At 40.6% G+C, this 15,540-nt stretch overlaps 1 long non-coding RNA gene across 1 annotated transcript; it reads right to left on the minus strand.

Moving 5' to 3' along the window:
• Positions 1 to 9,902: 9,902 nt before the first annotated feature.
• On the minus strand, positions 9,903 to 11,685 carry LOC113125940 (uncharacterized). The gene is made up of 3 exons (XR_003295221.1): positions 10,704 to 11,685; positions 10,391 to 10,617; positions 9,903 to 10,302 (listed from the first exon to the last, which is right to left on the minus strand). It is a non-coding gene; the product is annotated as an uncharacterized LOC113125940 (long non-coding RNA).
• Positions 11,686 to 15,540: the final 3,855 nt, after the last annotated feature.

Below are 15,540 nucleotides of genomic sequence, written 5' to 3' on the forward strand. Positions count from 1 at the left end.
GTGTGTCAGCAGATCAAAGTCGAAGCTGTAGATTAATCCACATAACAGGAGCTTTTCCACTAATAACAGAACATTCTTTTCATTCTGGCTGCCTGGTATGTCAGCACCAAATTTAAACACAGTTACAAATATGTCTACACAAAAAAGAAATCTGGCCCTTGATAGTGAGTATCAGAGGTGGAACTAAATAATTGTATGGAAGCCACAAACAAATCTCATGTCTTGGGTGAAAAGTCCCAATTCAATTTCCAGGTCAACACCACCAAGATTCAAATGAAGTCCAAATCCTAAACATTGTGTTTTAAATCCTAAACAAGTCATTATGTTCCAGATTTCATGCTCTTTTAAGTTTTCAAACAAAAACTATGGATCTTGTTGCAATATTCCTTTAACAAAGTTGTAAATATCTAAAATAATAAGTGTTGCAGCCCATGTTTGGTGACTATAATATAGTGTTTTGTTCCTAAATGTGATAATCCAGGTTAGTTTGTCTGCTGGTCTTGCCTGTCTGCACTTATACATCCCATTTTAGATCAGTTCATATTATATCTGTTATTAAGCAAATGAAGAGTTGGTGCATTGCACTTATTTGACAACTAAAGTCACTTTGAATCATAAGGTCAAAATCGAAGTGAAATCACAAGCTACTGGTATCAAAAGTCAAAGTCGAGTTCCAGCTGTTTTTTTGTTTTGTCTAGTTCAAAGTAACCAGACTCCCTGTCTTTCTAGAGCATGTGGAAAGATTTGGGTAAAGTGGGTGAGGGTTGATCCAGGGCTGCGTCTGGATCTAGATTAGCTGAGTCTAGATTAGCTGAATAAAGGCAGGGTGAAGTGACACATTCAGTCCTATTTCATCTACAATGAATCCCAACTTTATTTCCAACCTAACATCTCCCTGCTGGAAGCAGTGTGTAGAAACTATTTCCGATCAAACAGAGAAATCATAATGGTATCACACAGAGATGGCCTGTGTTTCGTCTCAGTGAGCAGGCTTCAGCCGTTGCCAGGCAGATGTTTGGGTTGGATCGCCATGAGGTGGAACGCCACCCTTCCATCTGGCTCAGGTTCTGCAGGCTAAAGGAATACAATACTAAAAAAGCAGGGAACACAACTCCTCTTTCAATAATGAGAGTGTGATAGAGGACTGTTCTTCCCGCATATGCAAGTCTTTGCTGTTATGAAGCAAAAGAAAAAAAAAAAAGCTTGAGTAATAATCATTTGAGTAATTAATTTTTCCTCATCTAAATCACTTGGAACGCTTGAAAACAATCTGTCCCAGTACCAGGGAGTTTCATATGGGTACTGCAAATGAATGCGAGATTTTGAGTCTGAAAAACAAAAGATATTTATCTATATTGATCTTAAAGCTCGTTATTAGGTGCTCACATTCTAAGAAAAATGATGAGATAGATAGATATAACTAATAAATATGTATAAGTGTTGTATCACTGTCATTGTGCAGCATCATGGAGGATAACTGCTTCACTGTGTACTGTGTTTACTGTGCATGGCTGAAATGACAAACCTACTTGACCTGACTTGATCCATCAACCTGGAATGATATTGCACTATAATTATAAGAGCTAAGTAATTTCTGATAATGCATGTAAGCCAACAATTCACCATAAAACCAAACAATCATTTTAAACTGCCGTCCTGTAGCTTTAAGTGAAGAAACCAGTGCAAACAGAAGTAAAGAATTATCACCTCCAACTGTACCTAAAAATACCCCATACCAATGGAAATGCTGCTGTGTAATTGCAGATTCCTGATATTAAGCTACCAACTGTGAAGCAGAGTCAAAGAAAGTATTCTTAGGTTATGCAAAGATTTTCTCCTGTGCTCCAGGCAGGCAAGCAGCTCCCTCCCATCATGCCCTCTCTCCCTCTTTAAGTATCAGCTATCTGCTGCCAAAACACTGACTGGATATTAATAGCAACACTCCCAGAATCTAAACCACATTTGTTTAGGTCAAGGCTGAGCTCAGCGTCCATTAAACCATGCAGAGAAACTCAAATGGCTCTGGCAGTGTAAAGAAGAGAAATGAGAGATAAACTGAACAAATCTCTGATGCTCTAACTGTTTCAGATGGAAAAGTCAACTGAAGAGGTTAATCGTTTAAACTTGGTAGGGGTGAGTGCATTGTACGTGCGTCAGCCAGCAACTTGGAGTCTTGCTGCTGAACGCCTGCCAAGGGTGATTTGGGAGCCCTGCAGCATCAAGATCAAGAAGACAAAAAGCCAAATGCTTTTTTAATCATTTAATGACTTTGTTGCATCAGAGCGATTTATCAATTTATGTTGGTGTCAAGTTACAGCTCTTTAAGTCAGCTTCTAGTTTATAATCTAGCATTATCCAAATCGTTTCTCTTCCAACAAGTGCACATACGATTCTTCATTTAATGTGTCAGGGCTGTGTTGATGCTAAAAGACATGTGGCGTCTCTGTGAGCTACAGGGCTGGAGAACAAGAAACGGTCTCTCTGTGTAAAACAGTGACATCTAGTGCACAGGCCTCAGCAGACGTGAAAATGCTGCAGGTTTTTGTCCACATCTATTTGTTTAAACTACATCAACGCTCTTAGTCAAGTCATTCTTGGCAGCAGTTACTTCCTTGGCTTTGTGAACCAGTGTTTGCTCAGTGTTTGAGGTTATCTGGCTATGGAGTAAACCTACTGCCAGAGAGGTGGATTTTGCAGACCGCCTCACCAAAACCTGCAAACATTTTGACCATGTGATGGTCATAACAAAACTCAAATTTCAACCTTTGCAATGCAGATGAACTTTCACCTTTCTGATTTAAGAACAAGTATTTTCAATAAAGTCGACAGGGAAAGGTCAAAACTGGAGCAAACCTGGAAAGAACTATGTAACGTTTGAGACTGTGAGTTTGCCCGTGGGTGGATAACCAGTACCAAACCCTACTCACAGAGTCAAGAACATTCCTTTTTAAAAGTCAAGCCTCATTTTTCTCAGAAAAAATGGGAACAAAATGCAGCAGGAAGAGGGGGGGAAGGAGAAAAGGAGAGGTGTGTGTGAGTGTGTTCATGTGTGTGCATGACAGTCTGCTCTGCAGGGCCATGTCTGAACATCTAGTGTCTCTGGAACTGGCATGCACCCAAAGCCTGACACATCTGTCCAGAATCTGAAGGCAAAAAGAGGAGAGGAAGTGTGCGCATGTGAAAGAAACAGTGTTTGTGTGTGTCTTTAGGCGTAAGTGTTGAATGGGTTAAGATAAAGAGTAGAGCTGACAGCCCTGAGGCTAACCTGGACACTCTGACTGGCTTATCTCTTCATGATGGCTTCTAAAATCCTGGCTGCTATCCAATAGAAACAGGGCTGGGGACACTTGGCCCCAATCATTAGAGACAAAACATGTTATGCTGAGACACAGGAAAGGAGTCAGCCTCTGAGGAGTGTCACATCTTGAGGTTTCAGTTACCGTACTGTGGATGTGGCCTGTCTGTCAGTACTGGCTATACCTTATCCTTCCTCTCCAAAGTTGTGTGTGTGTGTGTGTGTGTGTGTGTGTGTGTGTGTGTGTGTGTGTGTGAGGGTTTGTCCTAGCTGTGTTAGGTTGGGAAAATCCATGTTAAAAATCCAGTCAAGACCCATTATGTTTTCTGATGGGCCATGTTTAAATGAATCACTGTCACTCCAGTACTAATGTGACTTTCTACCCTCTGTGCAACTTCCCAGAATATAGGTGTGTAATGAAGTCAGTACAAAATACACAGGGTCACTGGTGTCAGCTTTAAATCTGCATTTTTCATTTTCTTTTTTCCTGTTTAATGTTGCACTATATGAATAAACCTCACTTGTAGTAAGAGGCATATTGACAACGTAACATCAAGAAGAACGTAAAGATGTGCAACTGTTGTTTTAAGCAAAAAACAAAGCTGCACATCTCTGATAGGCAGACAAGCCAGGACACCAGTGCAGTTTAAACTTAGTAGCTGTATTAGTTCACTTACAGCAGGAAGCTAGATGCACACAGCACAGGAGGCACAGCACTTACTAGTGCTGATAGTGGCAAACAGAAAAATACTATATCTACTACAAAATCTAATACTACACTTTCACAAACAGGTAACAACTATGTTTAACAGAAGTTAATTAATGGCCCCACAGATGCAAACCTTTCAAATACACGCCTGCTTATGGTGAAGGTGGTGATAATTAGGACAGCAGAGAAGGAGGGATGCTGCCTGGCTGTTACAGAGCCAGAGCTGAGTGACTGTAAAACATTTGATGTTAGCCGCACTGATTCTGACAGTTTATGCTCACAACACTGTCTGCTTTTAGCTTTTAGCTTTCAAAGGTTTCACTACATCACTGTGATAACTGTTACCAAGTGAAATCCAGTCTGACAGCATCTTATAAGGAACCTGGAACAACCAGTCCATTAATTAATTCCCTTTTAACTTTCATATGAGCCAGCATGCATCTAAGGTCACACCTACATGGATTTCACTCATTGTTAATGCTATTAATTCGGTCAGGGATCAGTAAACTGTTATATCCAGCATATCCACAGATTATCGTAAGTCTACTGGGTTGAACGTAACCACCAGGAGCTAGGATTGGTGTCTCTGGAGCAAAGGAGGAGTGAGGAAAGCAGCCTTATATTACTTCCTGTAAATGCATCAGTTGGCCTTAAACCTGAGTAAAAAACCTAGTGACAAGTTATTATTCTGATGTTTTTTATTGAAGGTAAGGTCTTGGTAACAACCTCTGCTGCTGGTTTAATGAGTTATGGGATTTGGCCTGAGAATGTAGGAGAAAGGCCAAAATGTGCATTTACAAAAAGGTCAAATTTAAAGCTGTGAGATTGTTTGGGTGTGTGTGTGTGTGTGTGTGTGTGTGTGTGTGTGTGTGTCTCGGTGTGTTAACACAACCATAACCTGAATCATTGCGTACCCACCCACATTTTTTCATTAATTAGTATTTAGAGACTTCATAGTAAACATCATACTATATACAAACATACAAAACAATCCCGTGCTGTAAAATAAAACTATATGTTTATGTGACAGCACAATGCCTGGTGCAGGGGCAGGAGAGAGTGCAAACATGAGTGTATTTGAACGTGATTTTGCTGGCAAGGTTAAATTATGAGCTGTTGAGGCGTCGCATAGCTCAGAGCTTTGGGCAGCCCAGGGTACACTGCCACTTACACAGAAACACACACACACCAAGCAATTCTGTCAAAGTGAGACCCTAAATATAACCATCGCACAGTGTTATTATCACAGCAGGAGCAGTGCTTTGTTATCTCTCACCCTTCACTCCCATTGTTTTACTACTCCAGCAGATGACAGCTTCACTAAGGCTGGGCCCCATTTGCTCTGTATGTGACCTGTTATATAAGACGTGCAACGATGCTGCTTAGTTTGCTGTATTTTCCAAATGTAATACTCAATAAATGATTTCATGTCAGGTTTTATGTGCCAGAGAAGAGGAAAACCTCAATTTAGTGCAACAGCCACATTCATGTATAAAGTTGTCCTTTTTTCTGTGTATCCCTGTGACGAGAATAGAGATGACCTTAAGGGGAAGGAAAAAACTCCATCTGTGTCTCTGTGATGTCAAAGTGAATAAGCATGATAATGGCATACATGTTTTGGTGCACATATCAATATGTCAGTGCAGGAAGAAAACATGCAAGATCATAATTGACTAACACACACTCAGACTTCCTTAGATACCATAAATGCAAGGACTGGACTGTGATTGGTGGTGAAGAAAAACAAGTACACACACACCACAGGGAGCATTGTGTTGCTTTCCTTCCTTTGTTACAAACCAGCGACATGAGAAAGTCTAACAGGGGCTTGCTGAGTCACCCATTCAGAACTGGTCATACTGAACGCCATGAACGAAAGTGGCGGTCTGATGGCAGTGGCCTCATCAAAATCCCTCAAACCCCCTGCTGTGCTCCTGCCTGGCCTGGGACCGCCTGGAAGTCTGGATCAGTGGTTGCAGACAGACACAACAACATGAGACACACAGACAAATACTTACTTACAAAAGCTATTGTTAACCACGCTGGGTCAGTGTAGCAAGCACTGACCTGTTTCTGCATGTCCCAACAACAAAATACTTACTACTTATCTACTTTCTCATACACACACAAAACACACTTCAGCTTCTCCACTTCCGTGCGTTTACACCCAAACAAACATGCGGTTGATTGGATGGTCAGTAGGATTGATGCATACCAGGAAGAGCTTAGCGTTAGAGCGACAAAAGGCAGTGGGCACAATTAGTAGCAGACTACTGAGTCTGCACAGACCCACATACAATACATTTCTGAGGGGGGATAGTACCAGGGGTGATGGGTTTCTACTCAAGCAGGTCTGTGTAAAACATTTTGAAAAAAATACACATTCATGGGTTTTATTTTAGGAATATAACAGAAACAAAATCACAGTTGTTTTACATTGGTTACTGTTAGTGTTTACACTTAGTGATAGTTCAACATCATGGGATGTATGCTTGTGTGTTTTCTTGGTCTTCTTGAGTTAGATGATTAGATTTCATGTCTGTAGGTAAATATGAAGCTAGTAGGTTTAACTTGGCTTAACTTACAATAATGGGAAACAGATTGCCTGGTCTGGCTTTGTCCAGCAGAGACATTAACTAAACCAGTCTCTCATCACATCTAAAGATTATTATTAACAGGTTATGTCTCATTTGATTGGAATGAGGCTGGACTCACTGGAGGCTGTGGTGGAGAGATGCAGACAGACAAAGGTAGAGACCATCCTGGAAAACACTGACCATCCTCTTCACAACATCCTGATGGAGCAGAGAAGCAGCTGCAGTGGACGACTCACCTCACTGAGCTGCAGGACTGAACCAAACAGGAGATCCTTCATCCCCACTGCCATCAGGATCTACAACACCTTAGACAATGGCAGATGACTGGCAGATTATTTACTTACTAATTCACTACAAGACTAACTGAATTTGTGGATGAATAAAGTTTATCTTATCTATCTTACAAGTACCTATGCTTATATACAGTATAACTAAATCTAAAACTAAATAAAGGTTTGTACAGAACCAATCCAGATTCCGAGATTCTGTAAGCAAAAAGACGAAGGGCTTTTCCCCTTCCCATATTTTATCACTGCTCTGTCCTCAGTCAACCTGGAAGTCCTCCTGGACCACCAAATCTTGCTGTTTTGTGTAGTGAGGAGCTAGGAGACTGCCTGGAGGAGCTATGACTGAGGACACAGAAGTGCATCCTTTTCTTTAAGTCTGTTACAGCTTGACACGCCCCTTTGTCTGCAATCATTTTATGACTGGACACCTCACATGAAAGATGAGAAGAAATGACATCTCATATCTTTTTAAAACATGATTTCCTGGCTCCTCTGCTCTTACATCTTTTCCTTGCATTGTACATGGGAGTAAGATCCATCCATCCATCGGTCGGGTTGGGGAGGGGTTGGAGCCAGAAAAGAGCAAATGTTCCTGTTACCTTAGGCTTCATTTGTAAATGACAAGCAGTGTAATGATGAGCTGTCAGGTGTTAAAAGTTGGAAATGTAGCTGCTAATAAAGTTACCATAACTCTACTTGTCTTGTTAGTATGTTTACTATTGCAACTGTGCAAGACCTATATATTCTATATATTTAGTTCACGTGTAGACAAATAGAACATATATTCTTTAATAAAACACTGACCTAACATACCATCTACAAATGTGCAGCATGCGGTCATGTGGTCTCTGCAAGAACACAGGACAAGAAGATTGGACACAGACACAGGTCATTTTCTCAGTTTGTAAATCAGTGGGTTTGATATTCAGCACATCATAACAGTCATTATAATGGTAGTGACATGATTCTGAGTAAACTCCTAGTTAAATAGGTAGAAGATGAAATTAGACACTCTGAGCAGCTGCATCTAATGTTGTGTTATACACCACCTCATCTGGGTCCCCGTGATAAAACTAATACAAACATCCTGCAGGTAGGACTTACTGCAGTGCTGCTACAGTTTCATGCATTTCCAGAATAATTTGATTTGGTCTAAACTCTCTCTACAAACCTGTCATCGGGAGTGAAGTCAGGAAAAAGCATCCTTACATGTGAACAAAATGATGACCATCCGTTTCACCTACAGCCATGATTTAATGCATTATAAGGTGATTAAACTAAATCTGTATTAGATCAGAGATGATTTGTCAAACAAGAATAACTCAGATTTTCCAAACATGAAACAACAAGGGCAGCCTAAGTAAAAATACTAATCTAACTGCAACCATCTGTGTGTTTTCTCATAGTATGGAATAGAGGTCCAAGGCTAGGTCCTCATATTTCTTTAAGGTACTGAGGATTTCCTGTTCAAACAAAGATTAGAGCAATGAATTGCATAACGTTTAAAGAAAAATGAATGTTCCATCTCCCGTACGTCACCAAGTGCCAGTGTTTTCATCGGCAGAAGTTGAGAGGTCAGACAGGATTTCCCTCACCGGTAGCAGTTGGCTACACAAACAAACATGTTTTTGGAGAGAGGAAAAGCCGGACAAGGCGTCTGTGACGTGGCAGCTGAAAATAAATTGTATTTTCCATCACTCACCAGACATTAAAGCTTTCCTGAAAAATGGCATTTTGTTGGTTCTTATGACACAGCAATGACTTCTTTGGCAATGTCAAAGTCAAACACACATTTTACAGACTGGCCTGTCTAATAGCAAATTAGTTTGAGATCAAAAAGCTTTAGTGAAGTGACAGATATTAGCAATATGATCAGTTTTCTATAAAGCCCCAAATATTTTATGTTGTTTTAGTTTGAGTCTTTTGTTTTTTGCATAAAATGAATTTAATGCCAGAAAGTTTATCAAACCCCCACCCCACAAGTTACTGACAGATGTGTCTGAATCATGTACATTTGCCCTCTAACACCTGTGTTAAAGAAGCTGTCTAGTCTGTCAGAAGCAAGTGTTGTAGAGATCAACTATCAACTGGATCAAATCAATCAAATCCAGAGTGAGGACAAAATGCAATTTTGCTGTAATAACATAACAACATGACTGTGCTGCCACCTAGTGGTTCTCTTTGTCTTCTTTCATTAATATCCTTACAGAGCATGTGTATAAATGTGAAACCACCCACCTACAGTTTGCTGGGTGGCATCACATTTATACACATACTCCCCAAAAGACATCTGTATAAAAATAAATTATGAAGTTTAGTTAATATATATGTTGATTCTACTATAGAGTCATCATATACTTAGTATAGGAAAGTTTACATGGTGACAATGGAGCAAAAGTCAGATGCTAAACAGAATGAAATCAAAGGCTGCACACACCAACACAATATGTCTTTATTGTATACTATTTAATTACTGAATCTCAATGTCATTTATATACAAACAACTGCACAAAATAAACATGTACAAAAATCAGTTGTTGGTCAACAAAAACTGCAGCTGAAACCAGAAACTTTATGAGGTGTTTTCTCAAAGGTAGAATTTGGCCTTTTCTGTCTGTAGCTTCCTGTTTTCTTTGTGGTCTGAGTCTTCCAGCACTCACTGAACCACAGCAAGTTCAGTTGAGACTCATAAACCAGCCTGTAGGTGTCATTATGTTTGTCAGTGTGTGAGCCATGTGTCAAGAGTTATTGACTAACAACACTGTTTATGTTAAATGTTGCACATTCTGTTGTCTGGCTAAATAAAACAGCATTTCCAGATGGAAATCTATACATACAAAGGTCATAGAGGAGGCACATGTAAAAAGCATATAATGCTTATTCTAAATGATACTACTGTTAACTGCATTATAAATAAATCCAATGCATAATAGGATAGAGATCTAACAAATCTAATGCATAGCCTTTCTTTTAGGCACCAACAGCATCTATAAAAAACAAACATATCAGCATTTATCAGGAGGGAGGTGAGAAAAGCAACATCCTCATTACACAAACTGAAACTACACAGCCAGTTTGAACGAGTTACAGCAGCAAGCAGCAAGTAACACCTTCCTTAGCACCTCGCCTCTCTTAGTGCGTATCCTGTAGAGTCATGTTGGGGGTGGTGGGTTCCTCAACATGAGGAACTATATTTTACATTAAGACAATAAACACAGAAGCAACCATTGCCATGACACTCCAAGAAGGCTGCAATGTTCATGCACCCAAGTTAATGTTGGGACAAACACTAACCTATGTGTGCCCTGCTGGTTTGAGATATTTCATGAATGTGGACTTGATCAGTTCTTGATGTTCTTTCTCCAGCCTCCTCCCCTCAGGACCGTTCTTCACCTCTGCCCAGTCTTCCTCAGTCTAAACACAACAGACCACATTAAAACAAACATCTAGCAGCAGGAACCCCCAAGCCCAGCTTAGTCTCTGTAAAAGAATAACTTCTCACCATATCTTTGAAGGCCTCTCCCTCATAATAGGTTTTGGATGCTAGATATTTAATAAATGTTGGGAAGGTAGAATTTTCCCCACTCATTCACCACCTCTTCTTCATCTCTGTAAATGGTGTCCCAAAGGTTTGCTATCCTCAGTTTAGCACCAGCTGTTTTGTCTTAAAATGAAAAACTTGCCTCTCTTATTGGAAACAAAGTCTGACGTGTTCCAGATACTTTCCAACTGTAACACATTTGGAACATAACTAAAAATGTGTAGAAACGTGAATGAATAAACAACAAAGTCATTATGATATTTAGGGAAAATACCTTCTGCTTTGCTGCACTGTGGCCAATCAGACAAATCAAGCTCAGGAGTCCTTCAGTAAATCTACTTTTCCCTTCTGTCCTTCAGTAAGTCTATGTTTCCCTTCTGTGTCTTTCTTAATTTCCAATAAAAACAGGTCTGTGTGTGGGGTTATGTAGTTCCCAAGTGGTTCCACCTCAGGCTTTATCACTGTTGGGCATACTTCTATCTTTCCCATTCCCATTTCTTTAGCAATTCTGTCCTACCCAACCAAAACTTTTTTTTTGTGCTATTGGTTGTTCTTAACATTTTTCTAATACTTTTTCCATCAGATGGTCCTCCGCATGTCCCTTGAAATTGAAACAGTATTTTGCCATCAGCTGCTTCATTCTAAGGTTGATATGGGTGTAGAACTGACTGCACCACATTGTCTCAAATCTAGTATCTAAATTATGTTTTGTTTTTCTAGTTGTGGTTTAGATGCTGAACCATAAACCACACTCCCATACTGACCAAATAAGTGCTATGTACATCACTTTTAATGAAGAAAACCTTTGCTTACCAATCCATCCCACTTAGGCATCTCACATTATTCACTGTGCCTCTTTTCTACTTTATTAATATGTTTACTCCACCTTAATTTTTCAACAAACATAAGTCCTAAAAAACAGAAAACATTTACCCTATCAAGCACTCTCCCTTAAATTTTGAAACTCACATTCATCTTTTCAACACAAAACCTAAAACACCATTTGTTTGTTCAATTTCAGCCTTGTCAATCAGGCTGCTCAGGAGCTGCTGTCGGACAGCTAACAGGCTCGATGTCTGCTAATGGGGCTAGGCTAGCTGGCTTTGGTTCAAAGGTGCGGAGATGCTATAATCAGTTTAAATTCAGTGATCCTCACCACTAAAGCTACCAGAACCTTACACTTATTATGACTAAAGGAGGCAGAGGAATAACTAAACATTGGTTGCTCTCCGGGTAAGCGAATCACTTTTGTCTTGCAAGCGTGTCGTGTTGTTGTATAGTTCGTCTACAGACTAGCAACAGACTAGCTATAGTTTAACACACCTAAAAACTAACTAAACTCTAAGCAATTCGTTAACTGCTACATTCCGGTACTAGTGAAGTACCTTTCTATTTTGACCCGTATTTATTGCTATTTCTTGACTTAGCGCTCGTTAGCCTACCGGTTAGCTTAGCTAACATGGCCTCTCCCTAGTGATGGGCAAATGATACCGAGGCTTCGGAGCTTGTGTCACTCTTCCTGAAGCGGAGTGATTCGAAACACTGTGTCGGAGCTTGTATCAAAACACCAGTGTCACGTGATTGATGACGTGCGAAGCTTCAAACGTCATCGCTGTTTCTCTTCGCGCTTCATTGCTTCAAAATGTTTCGAAGCTTTTCATTGGCTCATAGTCTTTCAGTGTGTGTCATTGGCTCATGGCGTTTCAATGCATTCTGAGGCAATGACAGCTTGACAGGTTTGACAGATTTGAGTGGTTTGGTGCCATACCAGCTGTATAAGATGCATCACTCTGCTTCAGGATTTGGAGAGTGAGAGTGAGAGTATTTTGGCAAGTTTCACGGCGAGTCCCACCAATAAGCGACATTATAAAGTTTGGGATCATTTTGATCTCAAGAGGTCTGAACTTGTATTGCTGTCATGGGATTGAAACAGTGCCAGTGCTTCAGTCGTGCTCTTTAGAGGTTGCTATGGCTTCAGTTGTCCACCAGATGTCATCGTCACTGAAGTCTCGAAGCTTTGAATCTTTTTCGGCACAATTGTCAGGAAAGCCTCAGTGCTTCATGAGGCTTCACTTGCCCATCACTACCTCTCCCTCTCTCTCTCTCTCCTGCTCGGTGTGCCACATGTTTCGTTATTCCTCTGCCTCCTTTAGCGATAATGATACCTGTAATAAGTGTAAGGTTCTGTTAGCCTTGGAGGCGAGGATCACTGATTTGGAAGCGGGGCTCCGCCCCTTCGAACCAAAGCCAGCTAGCCTAGCCCCGTTAGCTGGTGTGGAGCCACCGAGCTCAGGGTCTGATAGCGGTCCAAGGGCAGCTCCGGAGCAGCCCGGAGAATTAGCCTGGGCGACGGTCCGACGGAAACATACTCCTAAGCAGAAGCCCACGGCTCATTACCTGCCTGTTCATGTTTCAAATAGATTTTCCCCGCTCAGCGACACACCCGCTGAGAAACCGACTCTGATAATTGGCGATTCCATAGTCAGGAACGTGAAAATAGAGACACCAGCGACCATAGTCAAATGTTTCCTGGGGCCAGAGCGGGCGACATCGAGTCGAATCTGAAGCTGCTGGCTAAGTCTAATCGTAAATATGGAAAAATTATTATTCACGTCGGCAGCAATGACACCCGATTACGCCAATCGGAGGTCACTAAAATTAATGTTGAGTCGGTGTGTAACTTTGCTAAATCAATGTCGGACTCCGTAGTTTTCTCTGGACCCCTCCCCAATCTGACCAGCGATGACATGTTTAGCCGCATGTCGTCGTTCCGTCGCTGGCTGTCTAGGTGGTGTCCAGCAAACGATGTGGGCTTCATAGACAATTGGGCCACTTTCTGGGGAAAACCCGGTCTGGTAGCGAGAGACGGCATCCATCCCACTTTGAATGGTGCAGCTCTCATCTCTAGAAATTTGGCCGAGTTTCTTAGCCGACCTAAAGCCTGACAATCCAGGGTGGGGACCGGGATGCAGAGACTCAGTCTAAAACGCTTCTCTGCAGTTTCCTTAGAGCCGCCGCCCCCTTCAAACCACATAGAGACTGTGTCTGCCCCTCGAACATATAAATCAAACAAATCAGAAGTTAACAGAAGAGGAGTTATTCATAAAAACTTAATAAAAATTAAGACCACTCCTCTTATTGAACAGAAAAACAGAACTGTCAAATGTGGATTATTAAATATCTGGTCTCTTTCATCTAAATCTTTGTTAGTAAATGATTTGATAACTGATCACCAAATTGACCTACTTTATCTTGCTGAAACCTGGTTACAGCAGGATGAATATGTCAGTCTGAATGAATCAACCCCCCTCAGTCATAAAAATGATCATGTTCCTCGAAGCACAGGTCGAGGTGGAGGAGTAGCTGCAATCTTCCAGTCAAACTTATTATTAAACTTTCATCCTCAGAACAGTTATAACTCTGAGTTTGAGAGCCTCACTCTAAGTCTCTCACATCCAAACTGGAAAACACAAAAACCAGTTCTACTTGTCACTGTGTACCATCCACCTGTCCCTTACTCAGTTTTTAACTGAATTTCCAGACTTCCTGTCTGATTTAGTGCTTAGATCAGATAAAGTCATTATAGTGGGAGATTTTAACATTCATGTAGATGTTGAAAATAACAGCCTCAGCATTGCATTTAATTCTATATTAGATTCAATTGGTTTCATTCAAAACGTTAATAAACCCACCCACTGTTTCAATCACACCCTTGATCTTGTTCTGACCTATGGCATCGAAATTGAACATCTAATAGTTTTTCCCCCAAATCCTGTTTTGTCAGATCATTCTTTAATAACTTTTGAATTTAAGATGATGGACTTACTTACTTAAACCCTTACTCAAAAAGCCTAGTCTTGATCCAGGAGTCTTGGCTAATTATAGACCATTGAAATGATGCAGCGTTTGGAAGAAAATTCCACTACAGCAGATGTTTATCCGACAACGCTGTTAATAAATTTAAGAAAATGATTCCACCTTTATTTACATCTATGCCAAGTATAAACATAGTGGAGGGCAGCTGCCTCAATCCCACTCCCTACCAAATTGATCATGTTGTTGACGGCGCTGTAACCTCACTGCGTGAAACGCTTGATTCTGTAGCCCCTCTGAAAAAGAAGTTAGTGATTCAGAGAAGACTAGCCCCATGGTATAATTTACATATTCATACCTTAAAGCAGGCATCACGAAGGCTGGAAAGGAAGTGGCGTTCCACAAACTTAGAGGAAATTTTTCTAGCCTGGAAAACAGTCTACTAACATATAAAAAAGCTCTCCGTAAAGCCAATAGAGGAAAATAAGAACAATCCCAGTTTTCTTTTCAGCACTGTAGCCAGGCTGATAAAAAGTCACAGCTCTGTTGAGCCCAGTGTTCCCTTAGCTCTCAGCAGTGATGAATTTATGAGTTTCTTTACAAATAAAATCACAACTATTAGAGATAAAATTCAGCAGATGCTTCTTATAGCTGCAATAAATGAATCTTCTACTACAGTAGCTCTTGAATCATCTGTAGGACCTCAGTTATGTTTAGACTGCTTCTCTCCCATAGATCTCTCTGAATTTACATCAGTAGTTGCTTCATCGAAATCATCAACGTGTCTCTTAGACCCCATCCCGACTAGACTGCTTAAAGACACCCTGCCATTAATGAACTCATCTTTATTAGACTTGGTAAATTTATCTCTAGTATCAGACTACGTACCACAGGCCTTTAAGACTGCAGTAATCAAACCCTTACTCAAAAAGCCTAGTCTTGATCCAGGAGTCTTGGCTAATTATAGACCAATATCCAACCTGCCATTTATTTCTAAAATCCTAGAAAAAGCTGTTGCTAAGCAGCTATCAGACCACTCACACAGGAATGAACTATTTGAAGATTTTCAATCAGGATTTAGAGCACATCATAGTACAGAAACAGCACTGTTAAAAGTTACCAACGATCTTCTTTTAGCCTCAGATAATGGACTTGTTTCTATACTTGTCCTCCTAGATCTTAGTGCTGCATTTGACACCATTGACCACAACATCTTATTACAGAGACTGGAGCATGTGACTGGTATCAGAGGAACAGCGTTAAAATGGTTCCAATCCTATTTATCGGACAGATTCCAG

This window comes from Mastacembelus armatus, chromosome 11 (genome assembly GCF_900324485.2).
Source record: "Mastacembelus armatus chromosome 11, fMasArm1.2, whole genome shotgun sequence".
Classification (NCBI taxonomy): Eukaryota; Metazoa; Chordata; class Actinopteri; order Synbranchiformes; family Mastacembelidae; genus Mastacembelus; species Mastacembelus armatus.